Raw genomic sequence first — 17,568 nt, 5'->3', positions numbered from 1 at the left:
CAGTGACCAGACCCAGCTGCCTGGGAGGAAAACTGGTTTCTGCCATAGCTGTGCTACCTACCATAAATTGCCCCCATGAACTGATATGCTACAGTAGAGGTTCAAGAGGATTTTCACTTCCTCATGTTATGCTATTCCTATTTCTGTATTTCACCCAGAATTCAAAACATCAAGGGAACTTTCAAAGCAACAGTCTCTATTTCACAACGTTGTGGTAAATCAAACATATGTAGACTGAAAACCTAATAAAAAAACTATGAGGAGTTTTAATCAGAAGAGTATATTGAAATGTAGATAGTAAAACTGCTGTAACTAACTGCAGATGCTAAAGAAACTATAAAGCTGCAGCCAGCATGATTTACCACATTACTGTTTTAGAGAAAAGACTGACTATAGTTTTACTATTCAACTTAATAAACTGGCTTTTAAAAAATTATATAATGCACCAAGTTGCTGTAGTATTACTATAGTAAATACAATTCAACCATAGTTTAAAGAGAGATGTTGTTTTCATTTGCTTTTTTTAGTATACACAGTAAAGTTGGGAGAAGTACTTTTGTAACACTTCTTCTGTGCCCTTCATTTACTTTTCCCTTAACTTTGTGTTTGAATATGTGGTTTCTGTTTTTGACTGTTTTGCATTTTGTTTGTGCTTTCCTTGAAATAGGAAGTTGTCTTCAGTGTTTTTTGCAATTTCAAGAGTTTGATATTTGAGACAGAGAAGAGTGACAATATTTGCATTCTACTTTCAGACAGATATGACAGTTTCTGAATTTGAAAGACAAGGTATTTTGCTCAATTCTCATTCTGAAGTTTCTATATGAGAGGTATGTATTGCTGGGTAGTGGTCGTTTGGTCCATCTGGAAAACAATATACTTAGTGACAGAAGGATGACCTGTAGGGGATGCTTGGTTTTCCTTATGATGTTATATTTGTACACTCAGCTTAGCTCTTTCCCTCTGTGCTTGCTTTCTTTCCATTCCACCCACCCAGAGAGCAGCAGTGTGATATTCTCTGAGAATTATGTGCTGGTGCCAGACTGACAGTCATATAAACCACAGAAACAGAAAAATATGTAAATCTTACTTTCCTGCTCCTAGAGGCTAGGATGACACATCTCCAGCATGGATAGGGACAAAGCATGATAATTAAAAAAAAAAATTAACATTAATCATCAAAGTAATGCCAGCTAACAGTGATTTTCTCCATGTGTCATTGTCATTTGTATTCTTACCGCTTTACATGTGAATGTATATGTCAGTAGTCAGGCCCTGCAGCCAGGGAATATTACAATAAAGCCCAGGTCCGTGTCACTCATTCAGGCTGGTGCATTAACGTGAGCATCTAAAGGATTCACTAAAGTTTAGTATCACACATGTTGATTCTCCAACAGCAATTCACAGCAGCTTCCTGTGGTCCAGGAGCATCACAAACACCACACACCCCTCATCCACAGGACATGGCCACTGCAGCATAGGAGATAGTCTGCTTGAGTTTCTTACTTAAACAATCACAACTTGGCAAGGAATCCTGGCACGAACAGCCAGAAATCCAAGTGTGCCCTTAATTCCCTGTGCAGTGCTCCAAAGGCATTTGGATAAAAATTGAGGGTTGACTTGCCTGTTTTCCTATTGACTTGCCTATTTCTCCCTAAATCTGTTGCTGCCAAATTTTATCACTGACCAAAAAATAAAGATTTGAAATACATCCCATTTTTGACTGCCTTTTTTTTTTTTGATTAACAAAGACATGTAGGAGTTATTTGTCATTTTTAAATTCTAATTTATATCATTTATTGCCAGTGCAATGCATGGCCAGAGGAAACTGAGCTTTGTTTTGAACAATGACAGTTGACCTGAGCCATCAATGCCATTATAGGAAAGCTCTGGTCCAAACTCAATGTCTGCCACTGAAACCAGCTCTATCACTAACCAAATAGGAGAAAAGAACTCAAAGCTCAGAAAAGTTTTGGGTGAGGAAATTTCAAAGCCAAATATCAAGCTCCTGGAAAAAAGGAAGATAAAACACTGAAACAACCAACCATTCCCCTGTCTCCTTTCAGCTGAAATGCTTGGGAAAAATTTCAGACCAAAACCTATGAATTTAACTTTGCATCTTGCATGTCAAATCTGATACTTCACCTTCACATCTTCTCCATTATAAGCAAATGAATCCTTTGGCTTTGGATGTCATAGCACAGCATCAAGTCAGGCGCACTACTGAGAAGCACATACCACCAAGGAGCAAAATAAGCACAGCAAAGCCACTAAATACTTAGCCATGTTCTGTCCATTTTTGTAATTTTTGCTTGCTTCCTTAGTTATCCTCCCCTTAACAGCTCAGAGAAAACAAGTAGCTATTTTAGGTGTCCTACTGTTATCACTGAGATGCAATCCCTGCTAAACCAACTATTTCCAATGCATTGCCAAGTAAACCCTGGGCTGACTTTTGACTTCATCTCCTGAAATATGACCATAAAAATAATGAGCCTGTAAACTGCTTTTGGCAATTATGCTGCTGCTGGAATGGAAGGATGTTGTCATTAGCATGCAGCTTATGAACCCCAGCTTGCTGGTCCTGGCAGGCAGCCAGCCTGGGAAACCAAGCTGGCCTTAAAGCTGACACAGGTTCAATGGGATAATTAGGAAGCCTTTTTGTTTGAGTTTGTTGATATAAATGTGGTAGAGATTAGCCTTTTCCCCCTCAGCTCTGGGTAATGGTCAGGGCTAACAGGTGTCAGGCTAATGGTGGTGAGGGAAATTAATACTTGGTTTCCTGGTACCTTCCTTTGTTGTTTTTCCCCACACAGGAATTCCTCCAAATCTTCCAGCACTTTGCAAGCACCTTCCCTCCCTCCCTCCCTCCCTCCCTCCCTCCCTCCCTCCCTCCCTCCCTCCCTCCCTCCCTCCCTCCCTCCCTCCCTCCCTCCCTCCCTCCCTCCCTCCCTCCCTCCCTCCCTCCCTCCCTCCCTCCCTCCCTCCCTCCTTTCCCCTTACATATCTTTGCCCAAAACATTTTATCAAGAAAAGCATGCCATTAAGTTACATACAAAAAAGCTGGGAAGTGCTGACTGGAAAATAAATTACCATCAATCACATTGGTCAATCAGCCTTCCATTTATTAGGTTAAGGAATAAAACTTAAATTTTCAAACAGAAATTGGCCAGATCCTTTTTTGAAGTTCATGGGAAATCTCTGGGGAAATGAGCCAAAGCAGAATAAAGGACACCCAAAACGTCACACAGCTCTGAACAAACTACAGTACCACTTATAAAAGCGTTTGGGTCACTTAAACATCTGGCTATCTTAAGCAACTTGGAACAGGGTTCTTGGCACTCAGTAGGAATTGAAAATGCTAGATCACCTAACAGCTCTCTGTAAGTCCTTAAAGCAGAGTCTATCTGTGCTTTATATCACAGTAAGTGAGACAGCAAGAGAAATTATGAGTATGCCTCTGCACATGCTCTAGCCATACAATAGCCCATGCAGAAAGCAAGCTTTCATACTCATTTTACTCATACACACTGCCTTTTATCTTGAGGGTTGCCGAAGCATTGCAAAGGGACAGTGAGGCCCTATACCAAAATCACTTTGCCCATCCCCAAAATAGAGCTACTTCTGGGGAGAAACCTGCTAACTTGTACATCAAACACACATGGCAGCTTAGATGGGAGAAGTAAAAGCTGTATGAAAGGATATTTTCCTGGTAACATGCCATTGTTTACGCAGGACATGGTGGTAGGTAGCCTTTCAATTAAAAGAAAACACTGCAGGGAGGACAAAACCCCCATTCTGTTAAGATGTGGAAGAGACCCACAAGCAGCACCATCTGCTGAACCCTATGGTAGTCAGAGTAATTGTGCAGGCTTTCCCTTCCTTTCTTTCCCTCTGCTTTTTGCTTTCCCCCTCCAGTATTCCCTTTTCCCAAGACCTACAACCCTTGTCTTCCCAGTTTCCCAGCCTGTTGTCAGCTCCATACTCTGCACCCACTTTCTGGAATACACAAACTACCTGATTTCCTGCTTCCCTTCTCATCACACCAATCTGATTCACTCCTAATCTGTGCTGTACCTCATCACTACTTTGCTTCAAGGTGCAGCTGGTCCACGAGTCCATTCCTAGGCAAAAAGACCATACTTTTTCCCCTGCTTCCCATGGGATACTGAAGAGACACCATCCCTTTCAGCCCCTTCACCTAGCAAAGGAGTTCACCTTCCTAGTGGTACTGGCCCCTCTGATTTGCCAGAGACACAGAAGTACACATCTAAGCTGGGAAGGATGAGGATTGCTGTAATCCAGTGTCAGTCCTGCCTGCCTGCAGAAGAGAGGTTGTCATGATTACAAAGCCTTTTGACAATACAAAGTGGAAAGAGTCACAAGAATAAGGTTGTATCTCCACTTTCATTAAACACATTTCTTGAAAACCTAGGGCCACTGCTGCAGCCGTGAAACCATGGAACTCAGCCCAGGCCATGAATTTCCCAGCTCTGCGAGTCCATACACAGCTCATCATGGGCTGTGCCCTGCACAGACCACTAGCCTGGAACTCTGACATGACCATACCCCTCTGCAACATGGTCACAATTTAAACCCACATTTAACATGAGAACTACAAAGTCAATATATGGGGCATAGGAAAGAAGAGGCTAAGAGATATTTTGCTGTCTGCCTTGCCCCCAAGACCTGTGTGAAGAAAAGAGAGCTAATATAAGCCCCTCCTTCAACTGTTCAAAGTGAAGATCCAGTGGTTGGAATTTGGGAGTTGGCAAACTTTTCAGTGGCAGGTAAACTGTAAGCTTTTAATTACATGAATAAGTTCCTTGGAACCTGTTATGGTGGGAAATTCTCCATTTGTTGGAGTCTCTGAAGAGCAAATGCATTTCCAATTTGAAATTTCCAACTGAACACAATTCGTTGGGATAAAGGCCAGAATTACTGCTTGAAATCTCTGGCTTTTGTAATAAAATGGATCAGACTAGGTAATCACAAGGGTTTACTGCAACCTAAAAATATTTTAATCTATCTATTCTAGAAAACAGCAGTGAAATCATATTGTATACCTACAAAGTCCTGTTGCATGCAAGAGGTATATCTGAGTTTGTGTACCATAGCAATATTTGAGTTTCCTTAGCTTTTGGCTCACCATCTGAATACAAAACACTAAAGAAAAAAAAAGAAAGGTAATAATCAACCTCCCTTTGTCAGATTGCCAAAGACTGCAAAATAGAGGCAGCACTCATTTTACAGAGGTTACGATAGACCCTTCCCGTAGCTTTTCTTATTGTGAGTAGCCCAATAATGAATATACCATGAAAGTCAAATGGAGAAGTGTGATACTTCATCCTGATGAAGTCTGACACCAAGAGAAGATGATACAGCTTGCTCTACAATAGTAAAACCACTGAAAAATCCCATCCCAAAAACTGCATGTACCAAGCAGACAACATTCATTCTATCAGCAACTTTGATTAAACTAAAATCCCTGCAAAACACAGCTTATGATTTTCCTATTTGTGGAGTGGTTCAAAGATTTTAGGGCACAAACTGACAAAGAAGAATGCAATGCCAAGACTTCTGAAAGATAAACATCTCCTTCAGATAATTGCCTGTGGTCAAAGTAGTGCCCCGAAATCCAGAGTGGCTGTTTTAATGCCTGGGTTGGTCCAAACTGACCCTGGTTTTGATTTGGGAAGGTGCAAGTAGGGCTCTGCAAAATCCCAGTCCAAGGCAGCAAAAGGGGTGAGGAGAAACGAGCAAGGAAAACACCTTTGCCAAAGGACACCCAGAAAGTCAAGGGATAGCAGGGCAATACTTTGAAAAGTGACAGAGCAAATTGGACTAGGGAGATTTACTGCTAATTCCTAGAGGATGCCAGCAGAAGAGCATAGGCAGGGTAACATTTGCAGCATCAAGGTAGTAAGTGGATGAATTAAGATAGTAGCCTGGCAACAGCACAGCCATAACTTAACAGGCTGTAGCACAGAGGATCATGACAAGCTGCCAGCGCTGCAGGTGCAGCCTCAGCGTTCACACCATGACATTCACTCACATGTAATCAAAGTCTTCCCATAAGAGAAATATCTCTTGCCTCATTCACAGAATATTATTGATGGCTGCACATGAATCCTTTGCTTAAGTTAGTGTCCTGGTCTGAAGGAGCCCTAACTTGAATTGCTACTTTCTATAAGGTCCTTGTGTATTTTGGTAATTAGCATATAATTTAAAAAGTCAGTATCAACAGAAAGAGAGAAGCACATGCAAACAACCTACTTGCAGACACAACCAACCATCTCCAAAAATAAAGAGGGGAGAGAAGAGAAACCAGCCAAAAACCTCAAATAAAACAAAATAAAGATTTAAAGTCTTATTTCTATTGATTAAAGATGAAAAAAGAAGAAAAAACATGACTAGGTCATCATTAAAAAGTGGATTCCTATCGAAGCAAGGGTGTCCCCTGATGAAGGGGAGAGAATGATGAGGAGGACTCTGTCTTATCAGAAGGCTAATTAATTACTTAATTATACTATATTACATATATGTAGACTGAATCTGCCACGCACTCACTCTGCACACAACTGCACAGAACTGCACTCATCTCCTGACTCTCTCATAACTGTCAGCCGATAGTCCAATACACACACACATTGTTGGTCTTCATAGGCCAAGGAGACAAAACATCCTCACTCTGGGTAAACAATCTCCATATTGCATTCTACTTTGGCACAACACAGGCACAGCAAGTGATAAGAATTGTGTTTTCCGTTTCTCTGAGGTTCAGAGAATGTGAAACCCAGAAACAGTCCTGGGAAGAATTGTGCCTTGCTTTTCTCTATGAAGAGAAATATGGCAACAGATTCCAGGGAGAGAAAATAAAAACATTCAGACCCCAAATTCAAAACACCACTGAAATCTGGAATTTGAAGATGAGAGAGGTCAAAGAGGATTCAGGTTTTGCCCTGGAAAAGTGTGTTGCTACAGACAGAAAAAAAGTAAAAAAGGGCGAATGTTTGCTGTTTCTTCTAAAACAGAGTATTTAAGAGATCTTTTAGAAGCAGGGTAGTGGAAAGTGTGGGATAGGATTTCAGAGCTTTTGGCAGCTGTCTTCTGCCTTCTTTCCCCATTCACAGTGAGAACAGATTTCTTTCTAAAAGTATTGGCTAATACATTGGGAACAAGGATGCCTTAGGACTAAAACACTGTTGAACTCCCATTTGCACCAGTTTTGCACTGAGGTATGTTCAGCTGACTTCACTAGCATCAGACTTCACCTGTACTGACCTAAAAAAACAGAACAAAACAACACACCAAAAAAAAAGCCTTGCAAAATCTTTGCAAAAGGTAAGTTGATCTAATGATTGGGGATTTTTGTTTCTCAGTATGCAAGAGGAGGCAATCACTTGAGTAAGAATCCAAGGCATCTTCCAAGTCCTTATATCCCATAAAAACTGCCTCTCTCTGAGCCACTATACAATCTGTTTTTTCCCTTGTGCTAGAAAAAGTGCTTTTCCGTGCTTCACAAAAATCTCCCTTCAGCAGTCACAAGAGAATAGTCCACCAGTAAGGAAGGGTTGAAAATATTTCTAGATGAGCTCTCTTGTGGATAGCAATTGAGAAAAATCTATTACAGGATCCTGAATATAGGATACACAACATCAGTAAATTAACCATCCCACACAGAATTCAAAGACCTTTCCATGTTCACATCAATTGGGTAAACATAAAGACTTAAGAAAAGAAGCAATACTTGCTGCTGGGATTGAAGTGGGACTAATGATGACTAATGCACTTGTTATGGAGCATTCTTCAATTAATTCCCCTGGGAGGCAGTGAATCTTGTTATCTAATCTTGCACACACACTTATTTTCCACAAGTATGTTAAGCACTTTCTGTGTCTAGGGGAAGCCAAAACATGTATGGTTTTCTGTCAGAAAGACAGCCAAGGTATTTGCCTCAGAGGATGGCAGGCATTCTAGGAGGTGAGAAGGAAATTCAAATATAGCTATACTGAACAAATGTGTCTAGAAGTCTGAAATGGGGTGGATTTAGAATAGGTCATCTCACAGTCACATCAAGACAGGAGAGATGCTTTCCACCTGGAAGGAAAGCTGAGAGAGCAGATTTTCAGCTATACCAGGAATAAATAGTACTTTCAAAAAATATTCCAACAATGGTTTATGGTTTACAGTGTGATCACAAAAGAAAAAAAAAATTAAATGGTTATCATAATTATTTGAGAGGAAAGTACTGTACAGGCAGAATATTCTCTGAAGAGATCTTGGAAATCATTACAGTTCATTTGATAAAATATTGCCTAATAATAGTTTCCTCTTCCCTCATGCTCCCTTCAGTTGAAGTGATTCATGATGAATTCATACTACATGACTTCATCAACAATCTCTAAGTAATAGTCAAAGATGTTAGTACTGTTTATTGTTCTGGCTCAAGTGCAAAAAGGATCTAATAACATAAATAATAAATATGCCAATATTTCATAAGGACTGTTCTCTGTAGAAAAAAAATATATATATAGGTGAAAAATATTGAAACCAGAGGAGGAAAAGGCTGTTAATAATAAAACATCAGAGATAAAAAATTTGTATTGTGGAGAAATTACTATTTATTGCAGTTGCTTGTAGTGACATTTGAAAGGTAATATATATAGCTTTAGGCATACAGTTTTTATCTTGTATCCGATTTTAGTCAAGCAAGACCAGGAAACTCACTCAATGCTGTTACCATTTGAGCAGGTAATGACAGGTTTGATCAGATATGGACAAATCAAATACAAACGTCACATAATTGGTGAAAAATTATTACCACTGCTTACATTATAGATAAAGTACAGCTGTTTAAAACTGGAAGGATTCTAAGGCCATACCTGCATATTACCCAAGAGCATGAACAGTTATTAGCTCTGATTTTGCTTGATCCTGATGTGTGATTTTTCATGTGAGAAGGATTTTGGTTAGCTGGAAAATATCTACCCTGTAAACTTTTCCTTGCAGAAGTCCATCTGTAAAATGATTGGGATCTATAGTTCTAGTTTAGAGTCCCACCCTAAAGAAATACCAAATTGCCTTGATGTCGGCCGGTGCTGAAAATTAGGAAGACTGAAAGAGTGGCAAGTCCCGTGTTATCAGACTTCAGTCATTTGGCTGCGACATTTAGGCCACCCTTGCTTGTGTTCAGAGAGCCAGGGAAACCTCCGCCATATTTCTCTCCTCCTTCAGTGAGCTGCCAAGACAGAGAGTCAAGCGGGATGAAAGCAGCCCTGGAGCCAGGCATCCAGCCATGTTTCATCCTATACAGGCATTTGGGATCCAGCTCTTCACCCACAACTCCACAGAGCTTCTGCTCCAGATCTATGCTCAAACTCCTCAACATTTGGAACAGGCAGTGTTTCAGACTGGCACTCTTTTCCTACCAGCTTTTGCTTTATTAATAACAATAACCATGCACTCAAGCATAAGCAGAATGTCTGTGCATGTGACAGAGTAGGATCTAAACAATTCTAGACTCTAAGGATAAGAAAGTTTATAAAAACAGTGCATAAAGACAAGAAAAACATGAATTCTAAATGCCCACAAAAATAAAAAATAACCACAGAGGCAAATTCAATTTCCATTTTTTTTGCAGTACAGCACAAAATAAAGAGGAACCCCTCCCTCGTTTTCTTCATTAAGATCAATCAAAACCTGTGCTTAAAAGACCTTGAGTATTTAATGCAGAAATGAGATACTCATAAAAAGTTTGTTCTCTGAAAACTCTCACTCTGTAAAGGGCATTCAATCTGGTTCTCTTTAGATCCCTACTTTAAAGGGCCTTATGGTGGGTTTCTTATAAGCAACCTCTTAACCATTTCAGCTTGCTGAAAGTACAATGTGGAAAAAAGTGCATTTATTTGAAAAACAAATCTTGAAAGTTTAGCCATTAGCCTCAACACCAATAAAATCTTCTGGTTCAGTCTGGAGTCTCTCAGGGGTAAATGTACAGGTGCTAAGTGCTGAGCAGCTGCAGCAAGTGATGAATTTAGGGAATGGTATGAAGTTTAAAAAACAAGATGACCAAATGAGATACATTTTACAATCAAAGCCCAAGCTTATGTTAAAAATTAGAATGCCTTTATAGATGCTTTTGTTTTTCCCCTGAGCATTCTAAAATCAGTATGGCAGCTAATACAGAGGTAACAGTCAAAGTATTGAGTACTTCTGGCAAGTTCTGGCTCAGTGAAAAGCTGAAGCAGAAAACATTTGTGGATTACTATTATTTTTAATGTGTGTGGTAAAATGAAAGGAACAAGATTAATGCTTATACCTTACTCATTTACATAAAAGTCTCTTCATCCTAGTCCAACAGCTCTAAGAAACTACACAGTGAGTGTGAAGAAAATTTGCATTATTCCCTAACAGCTCCCTTTTTGGCTCCCTTGATAATGAAGTAGAAAGAAGTAAGGCTAAACACAGAGGAAGTTTTGGGTCCATTCTTGGGTTGGCAGTACCTGTTCTAAAGCTAGACAGTCAAGTTAAAAGCACAAAGTCATATCTTATATTAGAGACCTTACAGATACTATCATGGTCTTGTGAGACTATAGATAACTGCTAGATCTCCAATTCCTATTCTTTTCAGAATATTTTTTTTCCTCTGATCCTTCCCATTTTTTCATTCCTTCTCCTTTATTTTTTTGTCTACAATTCTTCTTTACCCTATGAAATCTGACAGTCGCCAAAGATACAAAACAGAGCTCCTATTTCTGCTTTTCTGCAGGCCTCTACCAAAGGTATGAAAAGGGCTTCACAAGCACTAGGTCCTCTCTATGCTCTGTGGAAATGCAAATAATGGGGTTTTGAGTACACGGCATTGGGTTTTTAAAACAGTCACTTCTATGAGCATGGAAGGTCATTCCAGCACAGGAACTCCAGTCAAACCACTGTGTCATGTTACAAAGATATGCATTGAAAGGGAGTTCCAACAGCCACAAACGCTTTCAAACCACTTGCCTCCACTCCCTTGTCTCCCAGTGTTCCTGAAAAATATCAGCATTGGAAACAAAACCATCCAATTCTTGTTTTGACCAACAGCCTTTTGGAACATTTCCTTTAACAAGACCTGCAGAACCCAACTGAGCATCCAACGAGAGAAAATATCTTCCCTAATCTTCTTAGCAGTCAATGGATCCCTTCACCAAGAGATATTTGTAGCTACTGAATGAGGGAGGAGAGCCCAGAGCACTGATAACATCTGCATGTTCAAACTATGGATCCCATTCCAGTAATTCAATGAATTCATGGCAAATTCTGGTTTCAGAAGTAAAAGAAATGAAGTTAACTTTAAGAGCACATCCTGACTACACCTGCACTTGGTAAAGCCCCAACTTCAAAGGGCAAACTCCTTTAGAGGACACAGAAAAGGAGGATGAACGGGATACAGAATGATCACAGGAAGCAACATTCGCAAGCAACATGAAACAAACATTCTGTGTTCTGGAGTTAACGTAGGGGTCTATTATAGGCAATCCAGCCAGGATGATGACCCCAACAAATGCTTCCATAAGGGAGCAAGGAACACTTTCAAAGAAAGTGCCCTTGTCTTCAGGAGGGAATGCAACTTGCTGGATGTTAACTGGCAATACCAACCAGCTGTACAGACTGGTCTAGGAGATTCCCCAGAATAGTTGGGGGAAAACTGCTTTACACAGAACTTGGATTAGTGTGTCCACTGCAAAGCCACCCCCTTGCAAATCCACACTCAAGAGGAAGGAAGCACCCAAGATTTGTAAATGCTCCTGATTGAAAGGAACAACAAAAGTCACAGGCTCTGCAAAAACTCACCAAGTTTTATAAGTAACTTACATACTTGGCATGAAAATGGCTAAGGTAAACCCTATCTTACTTACCCTATCTACATGTGGCAGGGGGTTTGGGAGAAAGGGGTGGGGGAAAAGGGAAGGGAGAAAAGAAGGGATAAGTTAGAGAGATAGAGCGAGAGAAAGAAAGAGAGATAGAGAAAAGAGAGAGAGAGAGAAAAAGAGATCAGCAGTCGTGGTTCCAGCGTTGACCCAGCCAATAGGGATCTATATCCCTACTGAATGAGGTTCGAGCCTCAATCATGCTGATGAGGATGTCCATCCTGGTTTCAGTCTTGCTCCAGAGGATATGGATGTCATTCCTGGTTCCAGTGTTGATCCACATGATGGAATGTCATTCCTGGTTCTGGTGTTGATCCATATAATGGGGTCCAGGTTCCTGGGAGCACTGCCCAGGTTTGAGGGGGGTCCTTTGTGGAGAGAGGGTTCCCTGCACTGAAGACAGGTTTCTTGCTTTCTATGCAAATTTTTGGTCATGCATAGGCCATTCTTTCAGACGTTCCTGGATATGGGTCAGAAAAGCCAGGGCTCTTGGATGGTCTTGATTCTGCCGTCCAGTCCATGCTCACTTATTGGCTTCATTGCTACCTTTTTGCTGTCCTCTCTTGTGCTTATTTCCAGGGACTAGAACAAGGATGTTTGCCCTAGAAAAGTTCTGTCCTCCATCCACATGGCTGTCCTCTCCAACAACTTCTTCTTTCTCAGGTCAAATTACTACAAGCTGGATTACTGCCAACAGCTCTTGTGTAGTTTTTACCAAAGGTCCTTGGCTGACTTTACAGCCATCTGGCTAAGGGGTTTTGGGACACATGCACTAGCCTCCTGTATTCTGGGATTCTCTGCCTTTGTTGCTCCCATGGCATGCTGACCAGGCCCAGGGTGAGCCAGCATATCTGGGGCCCAGTCTGGTGCTGGCAGTGGAGCACTAATCCTCAGGATGTCCCCCCATGCAGGCACACCAGCACAGCCTGCTCAGGGCCTGGAGTGTCCGCCTGAAGTGGGAAGGATGTTCCTGGTGCACAGCCTCAGGAGGCCACTGAGGCCATGGGCTTCCATGGGGTGAGCGAGGCCTGGACTGGCACTCTGCCCAAGACCTGTGCCTCCTGAGGGGTGGGCAGAGGGAACCCCTCCTCCTCAGGACTACTCAGGCTTTGGTCTTTGTCCTCTTTCACTTGGCACTGGTCTTGGTCTCTCTTGTCTACCTATTGGGACAGTTCTTTGCCATAGTCATCTTCCCCTTGAGACGGGTCTTGGGCTCTGTCAATTTGCCTTTGGGACTGTTTTTGGTCAAGCGAGCCTTTCCACTCTTCCATGGCCAAGGCTCCCACCTCAGCCGCTGGTGCTGACAGGACTGACCCTGCCACTGCCCCTATCTGCTGCCTGCTAAGGCCATGGGCAAAGGCCCGCTTGGGCTGCAGGGGCTGTACAGGGAAGCTGCCTGGTTCTCTGCCCCTGCAACTCTCACCTGCTTGCCAAAGGCAGGAGAAGCTGCCATAGCCTCCTCTTGTGCCTCAGGAGCTCTGGCCACAGCAGGTGCTAAGCCCATGGCACTGGCTGTGGCAGGAGCTGTGCTGGGCAGGTCAGCCACTGCCTCTGCTGCTGCCTCAGGGCCTAAAGTGCTGACTGTCTCAAGGGTACCTCCTGGGCAGCAATTTCAGGGTCCCACTTGTTTATCAGGCCCAAGGGGTTATCCCAGAGGTTGTAGCTGATATCCTTATTCCCTTGGGACAGCTGTCTGTCATTGCTTTCATTCCCTTGGCAGAGCTCTTGAGGTCTGTTATTTTGCCCCTGTTTCTCCCTCTGGGCCAAAGCTTCACATTAGTTTTGGAAGTTTCCTTTCAGCCACTTCAGTACCCTCTTATGACAAGGGATTTCCTCCAGTTTTTGACAGCACACATTTCCACACACCCTGTGGTGTCATAATGGCCTCCATGCTGATGTGGTCCTGCACCACCAGTGGTTCTTGGAATGAGTCTCTGTCACAAAGGGCCATACCCAGCACTCCCAGTCCCAGAACCACCTGGGACTGCTTGGATCTGCCTGCGCCTACAGGACACAGCACCTGGACTTCTAGACTTGTAGGCCCTGCCATGCCCAGGCTCCTGTGAGACTCTCAACACAGTCCCACAAAACATCTCCAGATTGGAGAGCCCTGGCTTAGAAGGCTGGGCTATTTGTTGCATGAGGTGTTGCCCAGACGGATGCAGACAGAGGGTTCTGGTCAGTGGCTTCATGTCCAGGTGGAGATGAGGGGTGTCTTGCAGGACTCTGTCATGGAACTGGAGCTGTTCAATGTCTTTCTCAATGACACAGCGGGTGGGATCAAGCATACCCCCAGCACCTCTGCAACTGACCGAGACTGAGCTGGACAGGTGACACAAGCAAAGGAAGGGACCATCCAGAGGGACCTGGACAAGCTTGAGAAGTGGGACGACAAGAACCCAGTGAGGTTCAACAAGTTCAAGGGCCTGCCTTCGGGACCGGGCAATTCAAGAATCACCAAGCTTTTCAGATCTTCCAGTCCAGCTGTTAACCCAGCACCACCACAATCACCCCTAACACATATCCCTAAGTGCGACATCCAGAGTCCTCAGAATTTGCATTTTTTCATGACAAACCTTTTCCTTGCCAGAAGGATCTTTAGTGTTAGTCACTTTCTTAGCCTGTAAATAAGAAATCATCAGATTCAATTAAATGTATCTATGCTGGTGCAGTATTAGCCACAAAGTCATGTAGAAATTATCTGGCTTCCTGACCTGAAAATTTGCAGATGTAAACATTCTATTATCACAATTTAAAGTCCAACTAATGAGTCAGTCTATCCACCCATGCAGAAGCCCTCCATGTGGAACTCAGTAGGTGGCTGCATGGCAACTCAGAGCCCCCCCCCTCCCTCTGCACTGCCCTCCAGGTTTGCCTATAGGCTGCTTCGCTCAGCTCATGCTGCAGGAAATGAGAAAAGGCCTCTCAGCAGTCTTCTGAGTTACACACCTCTTTTTGACTGGAACCATGATGCAGGGCCACGGCTTTGGGCAGAACAGTGTGGCTTGTGTGGGAGAGCAAGGAGCTCTGCCACAGCACCAGGTGGGGAAAAGGAGAATCCTGTACTTGGATGTGCTGAGAGAATACAAAGCAGCTCAAGAATAATCCATGATGTTTTATAAGAAAATCAAGCTGAGAGTTGAGTCCTAGATGTCTCTTGAGGCACAGTAACTTGTTAGTCTATTTGTTGAATAACACCCCCACAGTAGCACAAAGGGGAAAGCTTATACCTTTTCCCTCTATTTAAACACCTACCTACATGTCAGGCTCATCCTGAAATTTTCTCTAAGCTGTGTGTGGCCCCTGGCAACACCACAACATGGTGCAGTTGACAGAAGTGCTCCTTCCAGAGAAGCAGGAACCAGGCCAGTCTTAAAGCAAAAAACATGCATTAAAAACATCAGTCTTCTTTTAAAAGTGATCAATTTAAATGTACATATTGGACCAGACATTACCAATGTTTTGCTTTTCTTTTTCTTGTAAGAAAAATTAAGCAGTTAATGTAATGAATTAGTGATTTTCTCTTCCATCATTAAGTAATTTCTAGAAAAAAAATATTCCAAGGCCAACTGTATATTTATCACGTTCAATTAAAAATAAATCCCATACCAGGTCTTCCATCCTAGGCTTCCCAAACTCTTGTACACACTTTATAAACACTATTAATCATGCAGAACCTGTCAGCAGTGTTAGCAGAGCACATAATGTATTTGGAACATTTGCAGCATAACAGCTTTGAATGTAAAGGTCACCATCTCCACATTAACTCTATCAAAATAATTGGGTAATTTTCCTTTAAAAACACACAATACAGTTTCTCCTGGAGATCCCATGTGGCAGCTGACTCTGACATCTGTGAAAGAAAGCATGGAGCTGCATGTATAGTATCACAAAGCTGCATAGAGGATCAAAAGGATGTATTTGCTTATGTTAGCTTCCAAACAGAGGAATGTGAAACCCAGGAATTACACCAATGCATTCAAGTCAAGCCCATGCAAGCAAAGCATTTTTTTCAGGAATGATACAGCCCTTCTCCATTAGTGAGTGTGATCCAGCTGGTGTTCAGAGTGCCTGAGGAGTTACTGTGCCTGAATAAAGCCCCCTCTCTTCCTCCTGCTGGGAGTGACTGTGGATGTCCTCCACTGGGCATGGGAGCTGACCTCCTCTGAAGGCACCACTAATCAGCTGGTGCGGAAACTGTCAGCATGTCCTCCTCGTCTCTCCTGCAGCCCCTTCAGCTCTGCCTGTCCCATGACCCAGGGCTTCACATCAGCCTTGTGCTTCTCTCTACAAAATCTTGCCTCTGACTAAGCTGATGGTCAGCCACAGACACACAGCCCTTTCATAATTAGAACAGTAAGGGATGGAGGATTAAAAAAAGGGGTCATCTGTCTCATTCACCCTTGCTGGCATAAATCTCTGTCCTGGTCCTTCTGGACACATTATTGCTGATAATGGCCTCCTTGGCCACCTGGGCACATGCTGGCACATGTTCAGCCACTGCCAACCAGCACCCCCACATCCCTTTCCACTAGGCAGCTTTCCAGGTGCTCTGGCCCCAGCCTGTAGCACTGCAGGGGGTTATTGTGGCAGATTTGCAGACAGAAGGGTACAAAGATCACCTGACAGAGTGAGTGATACCACAAATGAAGAAACAGACAAGCACTTTTACCTAACAGCTAAGGTCACTACTGCAAACATCAAGATTTCTGCAAATAAGATGAACAGGGAACCAGAGGCCTCAGAGTACTGCAGAATTCTACTTGTCTGAAGATATAAGTGCTTGATGAAGTTATCCATACAAGTACATAATTTTGTGTAGTCAATTATCAGTACAACAAATGAATTCCAGCCAGTGAGCCAGTTTTGAACTTTCCCAGATTTGTTACTCTGGAGACTGGAAGATGACTCTTTGGGCCTCCTATAGAAAACAATTTTCATGTGCTAGTTGCTACGTACAGTGGTGTGAACACTGGATCTCCTTCAGAATCAGACATCCATCTTCCTCTAGCTTTAAAACAACTCCTTTCACAATGACATTTGAGGCCAAATGCCAACATGCAACAAGCACCCCTTGGAGCCAAGTTAGGGTATGTGTTACCATGGGCTAGAGCCACAGAGAAATATATCTTCCACTGTTTGTGCTCTGAACTGAGAGTTTTATGATACTGGGAATATAAACCTGTTTGAATGAGCTGATGTTAGAGAGTCAAAACATCCAGGATGACCCATCAGGATGACCAGCGCTACTGATAGAATCTTCATGGAATTATAAATTATAAAATCCCTTAAATCTGTCCAAATGGTGGACTGGAAAATTCATCAAGTCTGTTGTACCCAAGGAAAAATCCAGAAATAGATTCTTTCATCATCTCTGAATTCTCATCCAAAGGAAAAGTGGTGGTTTTGAATTTCCTGGTGTCCTCATCCCTAGATAAGGTCACCATGTTCTCCTTGGTGCTGCTATTTTTCCCTTCCTAGCAATGGACTTGGCCAAGTAGCACTTGTGCTGACCTTACATGGCATGGTGGGAGGAAAAGTGTTTTAGTTCACAGACATGTGATTAATTGTTGTAATTTTTAATGAGTGCTAATAGCTTAGATTTTGCAGAGGAAATAGCTGCCTAGTATAACTGGCCTTTGGCCACCAGTTTGTTTTCAAA

General features: G+C 42.5%; 3 long non-coding RNA genes across 4 annotated transcripts in view; 1 reads left to right on the top strand and 2 right to left on the bottom strand.

Moving 5' to 3' along the window:
- LOC135297014 (uncharacterized) overlaps window positions 1-17,568 on the bottom strand; it is a 143,921-nt gene that overhangs the window by 94,550 nt on the left and 31,803 nt on the right. The window contains exon 1 of one of the 2 annotated variants that reach the window (XR_010359025.1): window positions 11,895-13,647. The exons of the other annotated variant lie outside the window; for it this stretch is intronic. This is a non-coding gene — a long non-coding RNA (uncharacterized LOC135297014). Of the gene's footprint in view, window positions 1-11,894; window positions 13,648-17,568 lie in introns of those variants that run through there. 2 annotated transcript variants of the gene reach the window in all.
- Window positions 13,943-14,591, top strand: LOC135297013 (uncharacterized). The gene is made up of 2 exons (XR_010359023.1): window positions 13,943-14,084; window positions 14,178-14,591. It is a non-coding gene; the product is annotated as an uncharacterized LOC135297013 (long non-coding RNA).
- On the bottom strand, window positions 15,111-16,795 carry LOC135297015 (uncharacterized). The gene is made up of 3 exons (XR_010359026.1): window positions 16,709-16,795; window positions 16,579-16,615; window positions 15,111-15,277 (listed from the first exon to the last, which is right to left on the bottom strand). It is a non-coding gene; the product is annotated as an uncharacterized LOC135297015 (long non-coding RNA).

The sequence above is a fragment of the Passer domesticus genome, chromosome 3 (genome assembly GCF_036417665.1).
Source record: "Passer domesticus isolate bPasDom1 chromosome 3, bPasDom1.hap1, whole genome shotgun sequence".
Lineage (NCBI taxonomy): Eukaryota > Metazoa > Chordata > Aves > Passeriformes > Passeridae > Passer > Passer domesticus.
The sequence above is the reverse complement of the archived record's forward strand: the minus strand, read 5'-3'. Positions and strand labels throughout refer to the sequence as shown.